This window comes from Cyanistes caeruleus, chromosome 16 (genome assembly GCF_971803275.1).
Source record: "Cyanistes caeruleus chromosome 16, bCyaCae1.hap1.1, whole genome shotgun sequence".
Taxonomy (NCBI): domain Eukaryota; kingdom Metazoa; phylum Chordata; class Aves; order Passeriformes; family Paridae; genus Cyanistes; species Cyanistes caeruleus.
Genome location: NC_141716.1, coordinates 8,241,574 through 8,260,368, shown reverse-complemented (window position 1 = coordinate 8,260,368; position 18,795 = coordinate 8,241,574). Strand labels below are relative to the sequence as shown.

At 50.7% G+C, this 18,795-nt stretch overlaps 1 protein-coding gene across 2 annotated transcripts in view; it reads left to right on the top strand.

Annotated features, from left to right (window-relative positions):
- The first annotated feature begins 824 nt into the window (after positions 1 to 824).
- The window catches only part of CDH22 (cadherin 22), a 70,799-nt gene continuing 52,828 nt past the window's right edge, over positions 825 to 18,795 (top strand). Inside the window, exon 1 of one of the 2 annotated variants that reach the window (XM_086852544.1) lies at positions 825 to 2,653. The gene's annotated coding sequence lies outside the window, so the exon portion shown is untranslated. The remainder of the gene's footprint in view (positions 2,654 to 18,795) is intronic. The other variant, XM_023939795.2, reaches the window with a different exon arrangement.

The window sequence follows — 18,795 nt, the reverse complement described above, 5'->3', positions numbered from 1 at the left end:
TCCTTCAGGAAATCATGAAAGCAGAATTATTTTTCCAATACCCTTTTGCAGACACCCCTGCCCCTCTTTGTTGCTCCTCCCTGCTTCAGTACTTGAGAGAACACCAAAGGGAAGAAGCCATGGGCTCACTCCTCTTTGACACTGCCTTGCTCGCTGTTGCCTCTTCAGGTGGGGTTTTGTGAATCTCTTCCCAATTTGCTGTGGCCAGTGGCATTAACAACTGCAGGTGACTTGGAGCTTGAGGCCCTCAACTCACCTGAAGCTGCCGATGGCCAGAAGCTTTCCACAGCCAGTGATGGGATGTGAAGGTAGTCACCATAGAAACATCTTGGGCAATAAATGGAGCCTTGAAAGCCCTGCCTGCCTTTTGGCAGGAGCCCACATGTGAATGTGGGTACAGGTAGTGGTGTTCACCCTGCAGACCAAGGCTGGGAGGGAGACATTTGGAAACATCAGCTGTAAGGGCAAGCACAGGATCTGAACACTGCTGTGCTAAGCTGGCACTTCCCTGAGGTTTTGATGGCAAAACAGGGTCAGAGCAGGAGGGTGTGATGTGGTCAGTGGCCTGGCAGGAGGGAGCTCATTCCCACAGATGAGCTGTCCAGTTCTGTGCAGCAAACAGCCCCTCCTGGGTGCTGCAGCCACAGGCTTGGGGCATCTTCATCCCCAGTGCTGAGCCTGGGGACATGGCACAGCTGCTGCAGGTGACACCCATCTGTCTCTGGACCCCACCTTGAGCACTGCTGCCCTTCCCTGTGCTCTGGCACAGCTGTGTGCAGGCAGACCCAGCCTGGGGAGGGCCCCATGCTCACCTGAGAGGTGCTGGAGCTGGGTGCCCTGGGCGTGTGTCCCCTCGGCCCTGGGTCTGCCCCCGCGGTGCCTTTCTGCTGCCCTGGCTGTTTGCTCACAGCCTGCCCAGGGAGCCTGATCATCTTGGTGGGAGCCTGTGGGGCAGGTGGAGCCCTTGGCTCTGAGGCCCCACTCTTGGCCAGAGTCAGCAAGGACAGATAAAGGTTTGGCTGGTCCAGAGAAACCGTACTGGTCTGCCCATCCCAGGAGGGAAGAGAGCTGGAAGCTGTGGGCCAGGCCTTTGTTCTGGCAGCCTCCTCCTCTGGAATGGGTGTTCCCTTGTGCCAGACAGTAACTTCTGTGTGTGCCTGGGGATGCTGCACTCCCTTTTCCAGTCCTGCTTCCTTGAGTCTCTGTCACACTGGGATTATCTCCCTCTGCTTTGACTACAGCTGCTTCTCGGAATCCCAAATCCCCAAAATGCTATTTCTCCAGTAATTCCTGTCATTAAAAGTGGCTCCTAAGCTCTGAGCACCTCCTTCTTCCCTCATCACCCTCTCTAGACGGAATCAGTTTGAGCTGCGCACAATCTAACAGCGAGAAAATCATCTCATTAACCTGGAACAGGACACTGGTTTGTCCCCCGCCCCTGCCACTGCCAAACTCCAGAGTTACCCTTGGATCTTTCTGTATTTTCACTATTCAGTGGTTTCAGCTGGGTGAAAATGTGCTCTCTTTGCTATTGTTATGGCCCCAGCTAGGTGTGTGCTGTTGCTGACAGTGTTGTGCCTGTGTGGGAGAGGGAATTGTGTCCCCGGCCACTGGAGTCTGGAAGGTCGAGGACGGACAGGTGAGGGAGGGGGTTGCTTTGAGAGCTGGATTTCACCAGCTTTCTGAGCTTGGCTGCCTTCCCACTTATGAAATACAGCTAAACCTTTTGATGGCAGGTAGGAATAGCTGAGCATCAGCAGAGTCCTTAAGAAATTACATCCCTGCTTAAACTTTTAAAACTCAGCTGAACACCCATTTGCTACAGCCCTCCCGGGCTGTTTCCCAGCGGCACGGTGTTTTTTCCAAACCAGCTCCCGCTGCGGCAGTGCTGTCCCGAGGCAGGGCAGCCCTTCAGTGGCATCCCCAGGAGATGGGAACTGGGTGGGATGGGAATTGTCGCCGTGCAGCTGCGGCTGTGGCGGGGTCCGGGGGGCGCAGGGCGGGCGGGGGGCTCCTCCTCGGGCCGGTGCCGGCAGAGGGAGCCATCCTTCCTCCTTTCCTCTGCACAGCCCGCCGTGCCAATTAACCAATTAATCCGAAAGGTGCTGTGAGAGGTGAGCTGAGAGCTCGGATCCTCCACTGGGCGATGGCTCTGCTCGTCTCGCTGAGGCTGAGAGGTGTCCGTGTCTTTCCCAAATCCCTCTTTCCTGCTTTGTTGCCCAGGTTCAACTCTCAGGTGAACCCTTGGGTGGGTTTGATCTGGCCCAGCTTCTTGTGGCCATGCAAGACAAGAGCAGCCTCCGTGGCAGGTGTGGCAGAGGCTGATGCCAGCGTCGTGGCCAGCTGGCTGTGTGGGCAGGGACCGAGCCCCAGCTGTGCAAAGGACTGGGGCTGCCACCGTCAGTCCCCATGGCCTGGGAGACCAGGGGCTGTGGCTGACCCTGCAGATGAAGACGTGGCCTTGCCAAGCCCAGGAGTTGGCAATGGATTAGTGAAGGCAGACGAGGGCTTTTGAGCTGGAGCTGTGAAGTCCTGCCTAGAGGACTGACTCTTGTGCTGACAGATGATGCTCCTGTCCTCGGTACCACAAAGCGATGGACGTATGGAGTGAATGCAGGCTCTGAGCCTTCCCCAGCTGGAGTAGCCACCACAGGTGAGCATTCATGGATTTTGCTCTGAAAAAGCTGTATTTGTGTAACGGGAGACTCGTGTCTGGCTGGGAAGGATGCTGGAGCCGTCAGTTGAGGCTTTAATTTGTTTTGCACCTAGAGTGCTAATGTATTTTAGTGGATTGGATGGGAAGTGGGGTGGTGCTTGGCTGCTCCAGAACTGGAGATGTGAGCTCACGTCACAGGACTGAGAGGCTCAAAGCATTGTGCAAGGAGAATGGCAGCTTCTCACTCTGCCACAGCTGCTGCTTTCTGGTTAATGCATTTGGAAGGCTTCAGTCTGATTTCCTCTGCTCTGGCTGTGAACATGGCCTGTACTGGTGCTGCCAAGTGTTTTGGGCCTGTTGTGGGATAGCCTTGGTAAGCAGCTAAGCCCCACACAGCCAGTTACTCACTCCCTCATTCCCAAATGGGTCATGGGAAGAGTAAAAGCAGGAAAGCATGTGGGTTGAGATAAAAATGGTTTAATAAGTGAAAATGGAAGAAGAGAGAAAGAAAACAAGGGATGCAAAAGCAAACACTCACTGCCTTCTGTGCATAGGCTGATGTCCAGGAGTTCCTGTGATGTCCAGGAGTTCCTGAGCTAAGGGTGGCAAACCCCCCAAGATCCCTCCTCTCCCTTTTTATTTCTGAGCATGATGTTAGATGGGACAGGGCAGCTTTGTGGTTGATCTGAGTAATCCACTCCCAAACTCTTGTGCACCCCCAGTCTGTTTAGTGGGGACATGGTGAGAAGCAGAGAAGGCTTTGACACTGCAAACACCATTTGGCAGTTGCTAAGGTATCAGTGTGTTACCGGCTTTGTTTTGGTCACAAACCTAGAACTCAGCACCAAGCAAAGCTAATTAACTCCATCCCAGCCATACCCAGTCCAGGAGAGTTAAAAGTCCTGGACAGTTAAAAGTTAAAGCTCTTAGTGCTCATACTGAGGGAGATGCCTTGGCAGAGTCCCTGCCAGACCTGGGCAGCAGGAGATGTGTCCACTCTGTCCTGTGGGTCTGATGGCCAAGGCACACTCAGGCTGACCAGGACAGAGGCATGGCACAACCTGGGGTGCTGCAAGGCATGGTGTGTGTTGGGAGAAGCTGGAGAAACAACAGAGTGCTGAAAAGGAAGCCTTGGTAAGCAGGACTGTGTGTCAGTGGTGAGCTGCTCACTCAGCTGGTGTAAGTTATCCTCAGTCCTTCAGAGAGCTGGAGCTGGCAGGACAGAGTCTGACCTGTGACTGCTCAGCATCTCCCTTCAGTTCCTGGCCACAGGCTCCAGTCAAGTTTGGTGCTTCTAGGGAGAGGCATTTTCCAAACCTTACAATGTCCCAGAAGGAGAAAATCCTGCAGCTGAGCTTATAGCTTACTTATTGCTTATAGTAAGCACTGTCAGGGTTGTGAAAAGCTGCTGTGAAATAGAAACGAGAGGGAGGGACTGTAAAGCACCAGGCTGGAAGGCTTTTTCTTTAAACTTCAGCTGAGCTGGGCTTAGGCAGAGGTAGGACACAATGTCTGGTCCTGGTTTCCAGAAGGCAGCACATGCATTTCCCTTGTGAGCGATCAAAGGCTGGGACTGAGACTCATCTCTGTCTTTTTTATATCTAGTTGATCACTGTGCTATCTGGTGCTTCCCTGTATATATATATATAGTATAGGTAGAAATAGCTTTTTTCTTTTCTTTGTCCTCTTCTACACAATGCTTGGAGTTTTTGATAACTTTTTATGTTTTGTATGTTTTTGTGTGTGAGGTCTGTTCCTATGTGTACCGAGATGTGGAAAGGTGTTTCATGACTGAATGCTCCTCCAGGTCCATGGGGGCCCAAGGACTGCCCAGATGCAGTGCTTGTGTCTGGCTGGGTCCTGAACCTCTCAAAGGTTTGTTATCAGCCCTGCTCAGGGCAGCTGTGTCTTGTGTTTCTGTTTTGGAATCACAGTGACTGTGTGTTCAAAGTGTGAGTTTTGGTGTCACGCCACAGTGAGGTGTGATGGCAGCGGTGAGAGGCAGGACGTGTACAACTCAGAGGCCCAGGAGGGGCTAGAATGGCTTCTTGGCTGGACACTGCTTGGCTTTGGACGCCCAAACTCTGCCTGAGGTTGCAGCCAGCCCAGCAGCCTGAGATAGGTGGTGGTTTGGAGAGGAGGACACCTTTTGTCTGCGCTGCAGTCCTGGTTGACACAGTCCAGTGTCCATCTGGAGCAGTGGGGATGTGGAGATCAGTGTGGCAACACACAGAGGGTGCATTTGCAGTTTTTTAAAGTGACTGGATGGACTGGGCATGGTGGGGTCTGGACTGAGGACTTGGGGCTGTGTGAATGGGTTCAAACGTGAGTGCCAGCAGAGGAGCTAGAAAGGAGTGCAAAGGGAGAAGTGAAGCAGCCCAGAAGACAAAGGGAGTGCAAGCAAGGGTCTGCAGTGCAGTGACAGAACAGAATGCAAAGGATCAACGTGTGTGAGGGTGACAAAGCTGGAGAAAACCATACAGGAAAGTGGCTGTGTCCTGCCAGTTCTCCCTCTTTCAAGCTCGGAGGGAGAGTGGGGAGTGCTCAGAGCCAGCGTCTGTCGGCTTCTTTGGTTGTGAGGCTTTCACTGTCACAGTGGCTGCTGTACTGAATGGAGAGGGCTGGGTCAGGGAGTCCTGCATGTGCCCTGGGCAATCTCAGGGAGATCCCTTGCTGAAGCAGTGCCAGCCTGGGCTGGGGCAGGAGGACTCGCAGCTGCAGGTGGCTGCACCCACCGTGTGAGCGTCTGTGCCCCCTCCTGCACACTCACACTCTCACGTGTTCCAGCACAATCCTGCTTGCTCACGTGTATGTATATCTCCTTCCTTTCATTCTTTCACATGCACTTTGTCCATTTGCTTTTCTGCCCTCCCTGTTGCTACTGTAATCTCTCTCTCTCTCTCCCTTTGTTGCCTGGGCTGCTTTGCTGCCTCATATTTCACCATGGCCCTCTTTATTCCTTTTGATAATAGTAACTTCAGAACCTACATACAAGGCCCCAAGGTCTCTGCTTTGTGCAGATACATGAGGAAAGACCCTTCAAAGCCTGCATGCTGGGTTGAGGAGATTCTCACAGTCTCACTATTTCCAGGAGTGTCAGAGGCAAAGGGCTGGATTGTGAAATAAGGCCTGTGCAAAACCTCACGCTGTGTCCTCTGTCCATCCAGGAATGTCAGAAGTGAAGATGCCGGTCTTGTTTGATGGAGTTTTACACCAAAGCCCTGAACCCCAGTGCCTGATGGAGGAGCTGAATGATTAATCTCCCTTTATCAGTTGTGCTGAGCAGAGTGGTTATTCCCAGGGCTCCCAGTCTGTCCCTTCCTCATTGTGCTGTTGGTTTGGTAGTGACATTAAAGTGAAGCTACTTGCAAATTCTGTTCCAGTCTGCTGTGTTCACGTGCTTCGAGCTTTCAGAAATGTTCTCCCTTTCAACTGCAATTTGCACATTTGGCCTCTGCTGAGAGGTGATGCTTCAATGGGATGCTGAAGTCTGGTGGTTGGAAAGCAGCGTTTCTAGTGATGCACTGAGCTTTGCATATGTGATACCCACTATATTTCCTGTGCTTGAAGGCCCTGTGTGGTTGCTGGATGCTGGTTCACAGTCTGCAAATACAGCACTGGGGGGGTGGTGGAGGAGGAATCAAATCTTTTTCTTCACTCACCAAATGGTCAGAGTTTATTGCAGAGGGAAGGCTGGTACTGTATCTGGCTTGCAGAATCATATCCAGAGACCCACTGACTTGTCATAAGGATGTGTCTCTGCTGTCTTGCTCCATCATGATTCAGACTGAAGATAGCAAAGGGCTCTGAAATCAGGAGACGCATTTAACACTTTTGGTCCCTCTTAAAGTCCTCCAAGGAATGTATATCCTGTGTGTAGTGGTCACTTTCAGCCTTGTTCAGCCACACTCCAGTTTTCTGATGCTTCCACTTCAGCTCTCTCATAGGTGAACTTTCTGCTATTTATGCCCATGTCCCGAATCTCCTTGCTGAAAGCTGGATTTGGGAAAAGAGCAAGCAGTAAACTCGAAAGCCATCACCTGTTCCTGTGGTTTGCTGCTCTTTGCAGCCCTTTGGGTTTATATACAGCAAATGTCTGTTGCAAAGTCTGTCCCTGCAAACAGCAACAGGCTGTTTTGGGATATCTGCTTCCCCCGTGATTCCTCTTTGAGCAACATGACCTGTAGGTAGGGTCATGGCTCAAGAACAGTAGAAGGAGATGGGAGTGGGCTGTAGCAGCAGGACCCTCTGTTCTTGTCTCTGCAGTAGAGAGCAGAGGGGCTGTAACACCTGTGCCAGCCTTTACCTGGCACCATGGACCACTGTGGAACCTTTTTACCAGCACTTACATTGGTCACTTGGTTGGAGCTGGCTGTCAACAGGATCATCTCCTTCTTTCTTTGGGCAAATTGCCTCAGAGAGCCTGAGCACATCTTCTTTGGAGAAACTTGGTCTCTTTTCTGAGCCACAGAACTGGGAGATGTCATTTGTGGATGCAGCAGGGTGGGCAGCTCAGGGTCCTGCACATGAAGATTTTGGGAATTCCTGGGAGCACCATTCATGTGTCAGTGCTGGCAGCAGGCAGCAAAGCCAGGGGTTCTCAGAGCAGGTGGCCAGGGTCCCTCTCGATGAGATGTCTGGTCCTGTCCCAGGCTCACCTCCCTGTGAGAGGGAAGTGGGTGGTAGCTGTTGCTGCCCTTAGGTCTGCCCCTTGTTGCTTGCACCTTCCTGCAGCACTCAGGAGAGCCCCTGATAGCTGAAGGTGGAGGAGGAGACTGATTTCTCCCTGGGCAGGTCATGTTGGAGAAAAATAAACTGGATCTGGCCAGGTGAGATTTTTGAAAGGTACCTGTAAGTTCTGTTGGGGCTGCTCTGTGGTGCTGCTTCTCTCAGGCTCTGTATTGCTTTGGACTCATCCTGAAGCTGATTGGAATGTGGAGACTAGCATCATTCTGCTTACAGGGGACTTGTGAGAGGTGTAATATTGCTGGCAGAGCAGAGAAAATTGGTGTCTGTCCAGTACGAGGCACTTCAGACAGGACAGAAATGGAACAGGACCTCGTCCCCTGTTGTAGCATTTACTGGGGTGTGTTGGAAGACCCAGGATCTTCCCTCGAGGGAAGGAGGAAGGACCAGCCCTGGAAAGAGCAGTGGGACTGGTATATCCCTCTGTAAACTGTCCCATCACTCCTGGTCTGCAAACTCTCCTCCTCTTGCTAGTTAATATTAGTATTCCGTTTGTGGAACGGGCGATGCAATTAACACAAAGGTACAGTCATTCATTCTGACTGGAGGACTCATGGGATCAGATGTACTGGGGATAGGAAGCGGAGGCTTTCTGCTGGGAAAGAATGTCACAGCACAGCGGACACAGAAATGAAAAGCTATTAATAATGATCCCGGAACTTCACTTCCATCAGCTGTTTATTTAAAGGTGCTCCATATTCAAAGCCTCCTGATTTATGTGGGCAATAACACTCACAGTCCTGGGATCACTTTTTTAAGCAAGGCTAATGGGGTGAAACCATCATACTGCGACAGTGGAGATCAAGCTGGGAAAATGATACTGGAGAGAAAAATAAACTATTGCCTAGATAATCCCTGAGCTACACTGGGCTGGGAGCTGGTGTGAGCTCCCTGCTCTTCCAGCATTTATTAAGGCTTTTACTTCCTTTTTTTTTTTCCTTGGTCTTTGTGAACAGAATTTAGCAGGCATGGAAGGATATAAAAATTTGATTCTACCAGAATGGATGTTAAAATGCTTCTTCATTTGCATGCAAGTGACCTGGGGTGTCTCTGTCCCTGAGCTCCCATCCTGACTTGGTTCATTCCCAAAGGACTGGTTCCTCTGGGGAAAGGTCTCTGCTGCGTGTGTTTTGCCTGCACAGTGGTGGCTCAGGATTGCCTGGGGGGACACAATTGGGATGTTCTGGGCTGTGGTACAGAGGGGACAAAGGGATGCTCTGCTCTGGAGGTGTCTGCTTTCCATGTGGATTCTCTTTATTGGGCTGTTTGCCCTTGCAGGGAGAGCTTCTTGGTGGGGCCCAAGTTTGGCCACTGACATGTGAATTGGCACAAACTCATAGTGGTTTTCTTGTTGTGCAGTTAAACCATGACAGAAGGCTGAGCTCAAAGTGCAAGAAGGGCTCATGGCAGGAGAAGCATGAGTGTGGTGCTGGATTCTTGTGGCTGCAAGTGAACCCTTGGTGGACTCTGAACGTGGGGCAGAGTGCAGGAGTGCCAGAGGGTATGGGGTTAGTGGTGTCTGTAGGGCAGTGAGCAGCTTTTGGCAATGGCTGGATGTTTTCCTGGGGAGGTGAAATAGCCCTGAGGCCGCTGAGCTGCGGTTTGAGTTGCTCTGGGCAGCGACTGACTCCTGGGACACGACTGTAAGCACTGTTCATTGTCAGGAGCTGGTAGTGGTGATGTGATTAGTAGAATGAAGCAAATGATTCCAAATAAATAATGCATCAATCATTAATGGTTGAATGCAAAATTTAGCCTGTTGCTCTTGTCTGCAAGTTGCTTACAAGGAGGTCAGTCCTTTATTTTGAAAAAAGGCTGTTATCTGCAGCTCGTGGGCAAACGCTGTGCTCTGAGGATTCCTGGCACATCTCCACTCCCATGTGTAGGTCCTGGCCCAGCAAGAGGCTCTGGTCCCTCCTGGTTGTTCTTTGTGAGGGGGAGATGGGCTTTGCTTTGAATGAGGGTCTGCCAGGGTGACATCCAGAGGTTCCTGTGGGGCTGTGATGCTCTGGTGCTCATTCTCAACAATGCTGCTCACTGCTGACCTGTTTGTGCTCCACGTGCAGCCTCAGGGACCCAGCAAGGGACACAGCAGAGCTCTGATCATCTGGGCACCCCCCTCTCCTTGCTGTGCTCCTCATGGAGATGTTGACTTTCAAACAGACTTGGCCAATATGTACTGCCTGTGTTGGAGACTCAGCTGCCAGGGATTTCTGCCAGCTCTGGTGGGGTGTTCTGCACAGTGCTGCATCTTAGCAAAGCATGTTTGCTTCTTCTTTAGGGGATGAGGCTGTGCAGCATTCTGTTTCAGGTTCCTAAATTCCTGTGGTACCCAGATTCCTTCTTTTATTCCTGGTGCTCAGGAATTCCTGGAGAGCAGGAAGGTTTGGAGCATCTTCTTCCAAACCAGAAAAGCCTGTCTGTAGACAGGACAGCATTGGATTTTAGCAGGTTGTTTCAGAAACAATTTTCTTACCCATTATACTATCTTGTTTCTAATTTTTATTTAATGAGCTCCTCTGAAAAAAAGAAAATCGTTGTAACAGTTTTCTTAAGTGTGAGAGATCAGGCTGAAATTGGCATTAAGGAGACTAATTACACTCATTCTTCCACCTTTCTAACAGCTGTTTATTGCCGCAGGCTTGTCCTGAGGTGCTGAGGAAGCCACTTAGCTTGGGCCAAAGGCACTCAAAGAGGTATCTGCAGTAGAAAGTTGGTACAGGCTTCTAATCTGGGCTGTGCTCAACCAGATGATCTTGTTACACTGCAGAAAAGTACTGTGAAAACTGCAGGTGCAGCCCCCCAGGTCTTGTCCTGGTTTTTTGCTGCCCTCTTCTCTTTGTCTTCCCTCACAACTTCTCAGCTTCATTGTGGAGGATCCTGTGGGGGCCTGGTCTTAGTCTCAAAATGACAGTGTGCTGTCAGGGGAAGGGACTTCTTCGGTCTCATGCGTTCTGTAAAGAGGGGTTGCAGATCTCCTGTCATGAAGACTGAGGGATTTCCAAGGACAAAATTGCTAAGAGGATTAAGATGTATAGGGAAGAAGAGTGAGCAGCAGCAAGAGACCTTCCTGAAAGTGATGTGTGCCTGCCATAGTATTTATTTCACCAGAGGACTGAGTCTGAACGTGACCTTGAACCTTGAGAAGCAAATTGAAGGAGGTTTCTTTGAACCTTTCTGACTCAGTATAATACCCACTTGTTATTCCGTGTAGGAATTTGGGGAGCCTTTCACAAGAGGTAGAGAGTTGCAGACAGAGCTATGAACATCTTCAATTTTCCATTTAATCACACAATATTGAATGATAAATAATTCATGCATCTGCCAAACATTGGCTTAAAAGAACCCAATTCCCTCCACATTTGTCAGAGCGGAAGAATTCCATTTTGTGCTTTTTTATTTTACCTTGTCCTTTAATTCCTATCCCATTGTCTGGGCCATCAGCTTTGATTCCACCTGTCCTGTTTTGGGCTCATGCCTTTCCTTTCTTGTCACTTTTGGTGGTGTTCAGGGCCTGAAGAAGTGGCAGCAGGAGGCAAGGAGGGGATTGACGATGGTCGCTGTGTGTCCCTTGGGCTGTGCCACAGGCGCAGCTCTGGCAGTGGTGAGGGTTCTCTGCCTCACTGTGTGAGAGCACTTCTGGCTCCTCAAGAGGTGCTGGGGCTCTTTTAGGAATGTAACTTGTGACTTCATACAGGCTGTTTGTAAGAGAATGACTTTCAGATACAGCTCTCTATCCAAAATTAAAGACTTGGTCTGAGCTCTGGAGCTCTCTCACCACAGCAGGAGGAGCTCTATCCACCTCAGCAGTTGTGACAGTGATGCTGTGGTGGCTGCTTCCACCTCCTCTCCGAGACTGTTTTTAAAGACAAATTAAAAGTATTGTATTCATGTAGACAAGGCATGAAAATTCCATATTTGGAGAAGAATTGCTGCAGAGCGAGACCGTTATGGTTGAAAAACCTCTTCCCTAGGGCAAATGTTGAGATTTTCTTTGCAATTAAAATTTCTTTGAAACTTAGACTAGAGAAGATTTGGAGGGGGAAAAAAAACCTCCTAAAGTTCGAAAATGCTTCTTTCCAAACAATCACAGATGCTTGTGTGAGAGCTTTAACAAATGCTGTTCCTCACAGTGTGTCTGGTAGCAGAAAGTGACTGAATATAAGAAGTCAAAAGGTTGTGAATGGCTCCTGCTCTGGCACTTGCCTCATTTTTGTATTATAATTTCTCAAGGCAGCATCAAAGGGGACAGTAATTAAACTTAAAGCAACGTAAAAAGAAGGGAGAAAGAGGCATGTTTAGTCATACAGACCTGGGCATTGTGTAGATACACATTCCTCTGCAAAAACTTTTCTCGACTGTGTGCAGGTTTATTGAAGAAAGGCAGATGGAGAAATTCCTTGCTGGGAGAATTGTTCCAAGGAAGCAGAAAGAGGAAATCCAGAGATTTACTTCAAGAATAAGCATGACCAAACTTTTACTACAGATAATGGGTTTTCTGCCCTGTTTTCAAAGCTGAGGCTAGGGTGACATCAGAGAGAGGACTTGATTTTATCACTGTCTGTCTGTCTTCTGTGCTCTATATCAGGGTTGAAGACTTGCTGAAAGGCAGATTGCTACCAAATGTTGCCTTGCATGGTCTGAACCTGCATTTGGGACGTGGTTGTCCAGTAACTGGCTACATGACCCTTTCACTGTGCAATTAAAGACAAAAGTAATTTAAACATTTTAATTCAAAAGCATCTACAGTTTTGAATCCTTTTGCCACCGATCTCCAGCATTTGTACACAGTGTGATGCTATGTGCTATCCAGGTTAGTATCTCTTGCCATCTCTTGCTTGATTGGCAAAATTTGGTGGTATTCTGGAAAGAAAACTGAGTTAGAGCCTGCCTTCTGCAGGACCCATTTCAACAGAGGGTTCAATGGGGGTTCCAGAGCTTGCAGTGGCAAAAACCTGTCTAGCTCCAGATGCTCTCAGTGGCACCAGTATTCTGGTACTTTGTCCAGCTTTGTCTGAACACTGAGACATAAAAGCCACTGATGGGATCTGCTGTGCACTGGGAACTTGCAGTGCACTGGCTGTGATCTGTCTTGATGTGAGTGGGCATCCCACACCTTTTCTCTCAGCAGTGCTGCCACCTCTTACAGAATTAGTGATGTGTGTTCATGTTTTCCAGTCATGGACACTGGTTTGTGGGGGCTGCAGCCAGGTTTTGTTGTTGGTCCCTGGCGTTCTAAAACTGCAGAGTATTCCCTGTGGGGCAGAGGGCTCAATGCCCTGAGCATTCCACTGTCCAGCCCAAGGGGCAATCCTGGGGAGCTTCGTGCATGCTGGACAGGGGCTGTGGGGATGTGGGTGGGGGCTTGGTCAAGGTGCAGTGGTCCAGCCTTGATGTGGTCTGACATGTCTTGTCAAGAGACAGTGTGTGGGATGTTGGAAGCTTGATTGTGATACAGCTGGCTGGCCTGGAGTTGACAGTATTTTATGTCTGGCAAGATTGTCTCATCTCTCGTCTCTGTATTTTGAGGAGAAGTTTATAAAAGGAAAAAAAAAAAAAAAAATCTTTGCCTCATCTTGTCTTACAATATCCAGTAGAGAAAGTGAGCTCCAGAGAGCCTGAGTTCATGTCTTAGCCCTAGGCCTGGAGATTATGAACCATCTTTAAGCTTTGCAGCAGCCTTGCCATGCTTGTATTACTTCCATACAACAGATCTGGGGAGTGTGCTCTAGCCAGCCTGTTCCTTTTCCCAGGAAGGGGAGCATTAAGCGGATTTGAATCCTGTTTAACAGGAGGAGACGTGGTCACAGCCCCTGTGCTGCACTGTAGGCAGTGCTGGAGAAGAATTGCTGTTGGAGTAATTGCAGGCTTTTTCCTGCCCCTCTCCCAGCAAGGGCTGTCTGAGGCTGGGCTGTTGTGCTGCCCACACACTCTCAGATGTGAGGCAGGTGGGCTCCCCGTGGATGCAGGCTGAGCTGGCACTAATTTGACACCCAGAACTGCTCTTGTGCTTGCACGTGGCTTCAGCTGTTCCCTTGAGCTGACAAGTGTGGATGGTGCTGGAGCCAGAGCACACCCTCTGAGCTCTCAGGTAAAGGCACAGTGGGGTCAGAGCTGGGCAGAGAATGGAGGGGGCTGGATGGTGGTGGAGGTTGGCCCCACTCTTTAGAAAGGGTCTCCAGATAGGTTTGCATGTTCTGGGAACAAGCTGGTGTGAAACTTGTGCTCTTTTTGCTTCTCTAATGGTGGGGCATTTATGGCTGTTTGCTGGGGGTCAAGTAGGAGCTTTTGTCCATCTGATTTTCTGTCCTGGGTTGTCTCCAAAGGTGCTGTAGTCCTGCCTGTTAGAAGCAGAGCTGCAAACCATTACCAAAGCTGTGACTGTGCTCTGTGTGCATGTCCAGCCTGCCTCTTACATCTCCCCATGCTCTTCCCTGCAGCCTCCCTGTGAGGCAGCTGTGGCCAGTGCCAAAGCTGGCAGAACAGTGCTGGACCTGTGTGGCTTCCTTGTGACTGGTCAGAGATATCTGCTCCAGACCTTGGGGATGCAGGCACAGCACAGCTCTTCTCATGCCCTTTTTCCCTGTGTGATCTGCCCTTGGGAGAGCACTTTGTAAGGAGCAGCTCTCTGGCAGCATGAGGGTCCACAAGCTCCCAGTTTTCAGCCATGGGGTTGGGATTCTGCATGCAGGTGGTGGCATTGCTACTGCTGTCCCCACCCTGAGGACTGTCCCTGCTGTGCTGCTCCTTCCTTGGCTTTGTTGGGTAGCAGGGCAGGTGCTGCAGGAGGGGTGCTCCCAGTTTGAACTCGTTCTGCAGGCAGCTAACCCAGCAGCAAGAGGACTGTGGGTGTCAGGACTGAGGTATTGTCTCTGGCCAGGGACCCTCTGACTGCAGCCTTCATTTCCTTGTGTCCTCTGGAGCATGGAAGGGCTATGGTAAAGCAGAAGAAAGCCCAAGCTTTAAGGAGCTCCTCTCTTGTGCTTGGTATTCAAGCTGCAATGTGGCTCTGCATTCTAGAGGGTGGCACAAGCAGTGCCTTGCTCTTGCCTTGCTCCTCAGCAGTCTTTGTAGCATCCTCATGGCTGTTCTGAACAGCAGAGCAGTCCTGATGCTTGTGCTGGTAGCTGGTGCCACCCCGCTGGGAGGAGTGGGCAGCCAAAGCAGAACATCCAAGCTCACATTTGCTGAAGCTGCAGACTGGGGTTGAGGAGAGAGGGCTCTCTTTCCCTGCCTTTGCATCTTCTGGTACCTGGTGGCATTTCTGTTTTCTACCAATTATTAGGGCTTGTCTCAGAGGAGCAGTGCTGGTGTGCCAGCCCTTCCAGCAGAGCTGTGTGCATGGGAGCACTGCATGAGCTCCCAGAGATGCTCCCTGGCCTCTGGGTGGGACAGCCCTCCCTGGGCTCCTGAGGCTCTACCGTGTTGGGCAGCAATGCAGGACTGTGGGGTACTGGGCAGTGCTATCCTGGTGTGCTATTGCCTGCCCATGTCTTCCCCCTCCCCCTGCCTACTTTCTCCTGCATCAGCCTGCATTTGTAAAATGAAATAAATATTGACATGGACGGGATGCTATTCAATTTGTCCTGATCACTGGGCTGCGGTGAGTTCTGACAGAGCACAGTGTAAAACATAAGCTCAGGATGTAATTTCTACTGTCAACATGATGTACAGTATAGCTGTGCCAAATGCACACCAACAAACTGCACAAGCTCTTGTGGGGAGGGGAGGGGGGAGTTGTGCTGATAATTGGAATCAAGGATGGCAGAGCAGCAGGAGAGGGGACATCACCCTGGGCCTGGGGCAGTGTGAGGGTATGGTGCTTCACACTCTGCATGGGAGCCTGCTCGGTGTGCTGAGTGCTGGGCACGCTGCCATGTGGGTGCCTGTGTGCTGCTGTGGGCTGGGCTGGCTGCTGCAGCAGCTCCCACTGGTTATTTACAGCCCTGCTGCTCACGTGTGGCAGAGAGAAGGGGCACTTCCAGCTGTTGGTGAAAGGTTTTCAATAAAACAGGGAAATAAATATAGTGCTAGTCATGGTTCCTGTGCATGGGACCTTCTGGGGTGTCTTGATTCCTGCTGCTGCGAGGGCATGAGTAGGACTTGGGGCTCTTGGCTTTGCAGCCTCTAGAAAAGGTCTGTGATGTGACAGCTGGAAAGAAGGTTCTGCACACTGAGGAGAGACATGACCCTGAAGCTGTCACAGAACAAACACAGGCTGAGAATTTGTCACTGGAGAAGGAGGATCTGGTTTGTGGCTGTGAGCTTGGATACAGATGTGTCTCTGGGCCCACATTTTGTGGTGCAGGGAACTGGAGGTCACCACAGGTTCTCTAGTTGGGCTTTGATGTCTGGGATGAGGCAACTTGGGTTACAGCACCTGCATTGCTGCCCACAGGAAGAGCATGCAGACAGCTCAGCTGAGAGTAGCTGAACTTTGGACACATGAGGCAGTCACCAGCAAACTGCATTAGCTCAAATGAGAGATCTGTTAAATAAAAAACAGCACAATAGCTGAGACTATACACAAGGTTGTGTTTCCCACAGCAACGCAGCCCAGCCCATGGGTGCTCAGCAGGACTCTCCTCTCCATGGCAGAATCTGCTCTGTGGAGTGCTCAGATGCAACAGGGCTGAACAAGTTGCCTTGGGAACTGCGGGCCAGCTTGTCTGCCAGCCAGGGAGCAGCTCTGCTCAAGTGGAGCTCGCCCACTGCAGCATCTTCTGCTCTCACTTCCTCTTTCCTGCCTTGTCTTAGTGTTAACTATTATTGTTACTGGTTTATGGATACTGTTTGGGATTGTGCTGCTTCCACTGATGTGCTGTAACTCTGGTCAGGCTGAGGGCCCAGTGTCCGTTTCTGAGCGAGGAGCAGTGCCATTGCTGTGTGCACAGGGCTGTCTGCAGTGTGTGGCTGGGGTAGCTGTGTTGTGGAGTAAATCAGAATGCCACTAAGGTGTGAAATGGTGTGATGAGGGGAATGAAGGTGGCTCCTACTGCTGTCACAGAGCCGGTGCTGGTGCTTTCTGTCAGCTGTGTGCCCCGAGTGCTGCATACTGGAGGCAGTGGCAGTGTGCTGCCTTCATGTGCCAGCTTGGTTGGAGACCCTGGATGTGATGTTAGCCGTGGTGTCAGGACTTGCTCTGCTGGACTGGCTTTCTTGCAGCCTCCCCATGTGTTCAGAAGGCCTTCAGTGTTGCAGAACTGCTCCCTGGCACTGGCATTGCTGCTCAGGCTTCTGGCAGGGCTTTATAAATCAGTGTGGATGGGTCTGCTCATGGATAGCAAGGAGAAGATTCTGGGTGGGCAGAATAGGAGACTTCAGCAGGTGGTGGCTGCTTCTCCCCAAGGCTCTGCTGACATAGTTGTCCTGAGAACACATGCAGATGGATTATTTTTTAAACTCTCCTTCTGGAAGTTGAGTTAACCAGCTACAACTCTTTTGTACTCAGATTTTGGATGCAACCAGAGGTGTTGCCTGCAAAAGTGCTGCAGGGTGTCAGGCAGAGATGCTGGATAGATTGTTCTCCCCACACTTACTGTTTGCCCTTGTTGCTAACCTGAAACTCTTGCTCTGGCACAGCTTGTGCTTCTCAGTTTATTGACATGCCTCACTGTTTGGTAACCTACTCCAAAATAACAAGAGATCTCCTAGGTGTGAGAATTTGGAGAGGTGCTGTTTGTGACAGCGGTGCACTATGTCTTGTATTTATCTTCTGTATACCCAGGAGAGCATGATAAAGCACATTTGCCCTTGTGCTGTTCTTGTGTCTTGCTCTGGAGCCTGCTGTGGGTCAGGCAGCCTCAGCTCCGTTGCTCCAGAGCAGAGACCCCAATTTCTGCATTTGATCTGTGAAGTTGCTTCACCCTCTGTGTGGGAAGAGATGGCTTGGTCTGTCCCCACCTACAGGTCATCTTGCTCCCCTAAGTGTACAGTGTTAAATACTCTGGTGTTTGGTAGGGATCCTCACCAGCAGTGCAGCTGTCCCTGCCCTTTGGGAGCAGGGACAGGAAGCGCTTCTGCATGGGGAGGTCTGGCTGCAAGACACAGTCATGGCATTGCCAGCAACCTCACCTGCCTGGTGTGGAAATATCTTCATAATAAATGGGCTGGCATAGAGAAGGGGTGGGGAGCAATGCTAGTGCTTCTGTACCATGATTGCTAACATAAAAATACACTGGAGACCCTGTCTTCCTTGGAGCATGAAGTGCACAGGGCTGGCACATGTGACAGCTGATGTGCATGTGTGAGTGGAATATAGCATGTGTACGTGGGGAGGAAATGTGTGTGCACACAAAGGAGGCACGAATAGACAAAAGATGGTGTGTATGAAAGATCTTAGCTGTGCATGGGGTGGGATGTGTGTGAGCCCTTTTGGTGAATAGATGTGTGCACACTGTGGGACACACAACTTGTGAGCCATGAGCAGGCAGTGTAGAGTGATGCTTTGTGGTTCTCAGGGAAGTGTTTGTCCAGACAAGTGAATGCAGGCAGGAAAGAGTGCAGCAGACATTCCTTGTTTGGGAAACAGCCCCGTTGGTGGAGTCACACAGGGGAATGGCAAGGGAAAGAGCTGGAGAAATACGTGGGAGCTGTCCCTCCTCTGAACAGCTGGGACTGTTCAGATTCATGCAAGGGTCTATGCAAAGCACAGTTCAATTCCCTTTCTATGGGGAGTAGATGAACATCTAGTCCAGGATCATTTACCTTTCCATTCACCCTTTTTCTGCCTCCTGTACAAAGTATCAGCTGACAGGAGATGAATTCTGCAGACTGGTGCATGTTTCATGAGTAGATCAGGCTGTGGCTGCTATCGCAGAGCTCTGGTGGAAGCTCAGGGTGTTGGTGCAGGGAGAGATGGATGCTGCATCCCCAACTCCTGATCAGACTGCTTCTCCCCATGTGCTCACTGGATGCAATGTACCCTTGGCTAAAGGTCTCACATCTCAGCCCTTCGTGCCTTGAAGGTGCCTTGAAGCTTACACCTGAGCCCTTTTTCAAACTGTTACCTTTAGAGTCAGCCAGGTGGCAAATTCTTGATGAACAGATGCTTTTCTCCTGCCCATGGCTGCAAAGGTGAGATGACAGAAAGGTTCTGCAGGGAGGGCTTGCAGGAGTGCCTGGATAGGCATGGACACCTCCCATGCTCAGGGGCTGGTATTCCTCAGCATGAGCTTTGTCTGCCAGTGCAGAGCTACTGCGGTCTGGTCCTGTGCAGGCACTGGCAGCTGTGCTGTGCCAGGAGTGCTGCTACACATCTCCTAACAGTGTGAGCACCAATGACTCCCTCCAGGCATAGACCTCACTCCTCTCAACAGCCAGGACCATGTGATGAGGGGGTGCCCTTGTCAGCAGGGTCCTTGGTCTCAGAGTCCCTGCTGGAGCAGATGTCT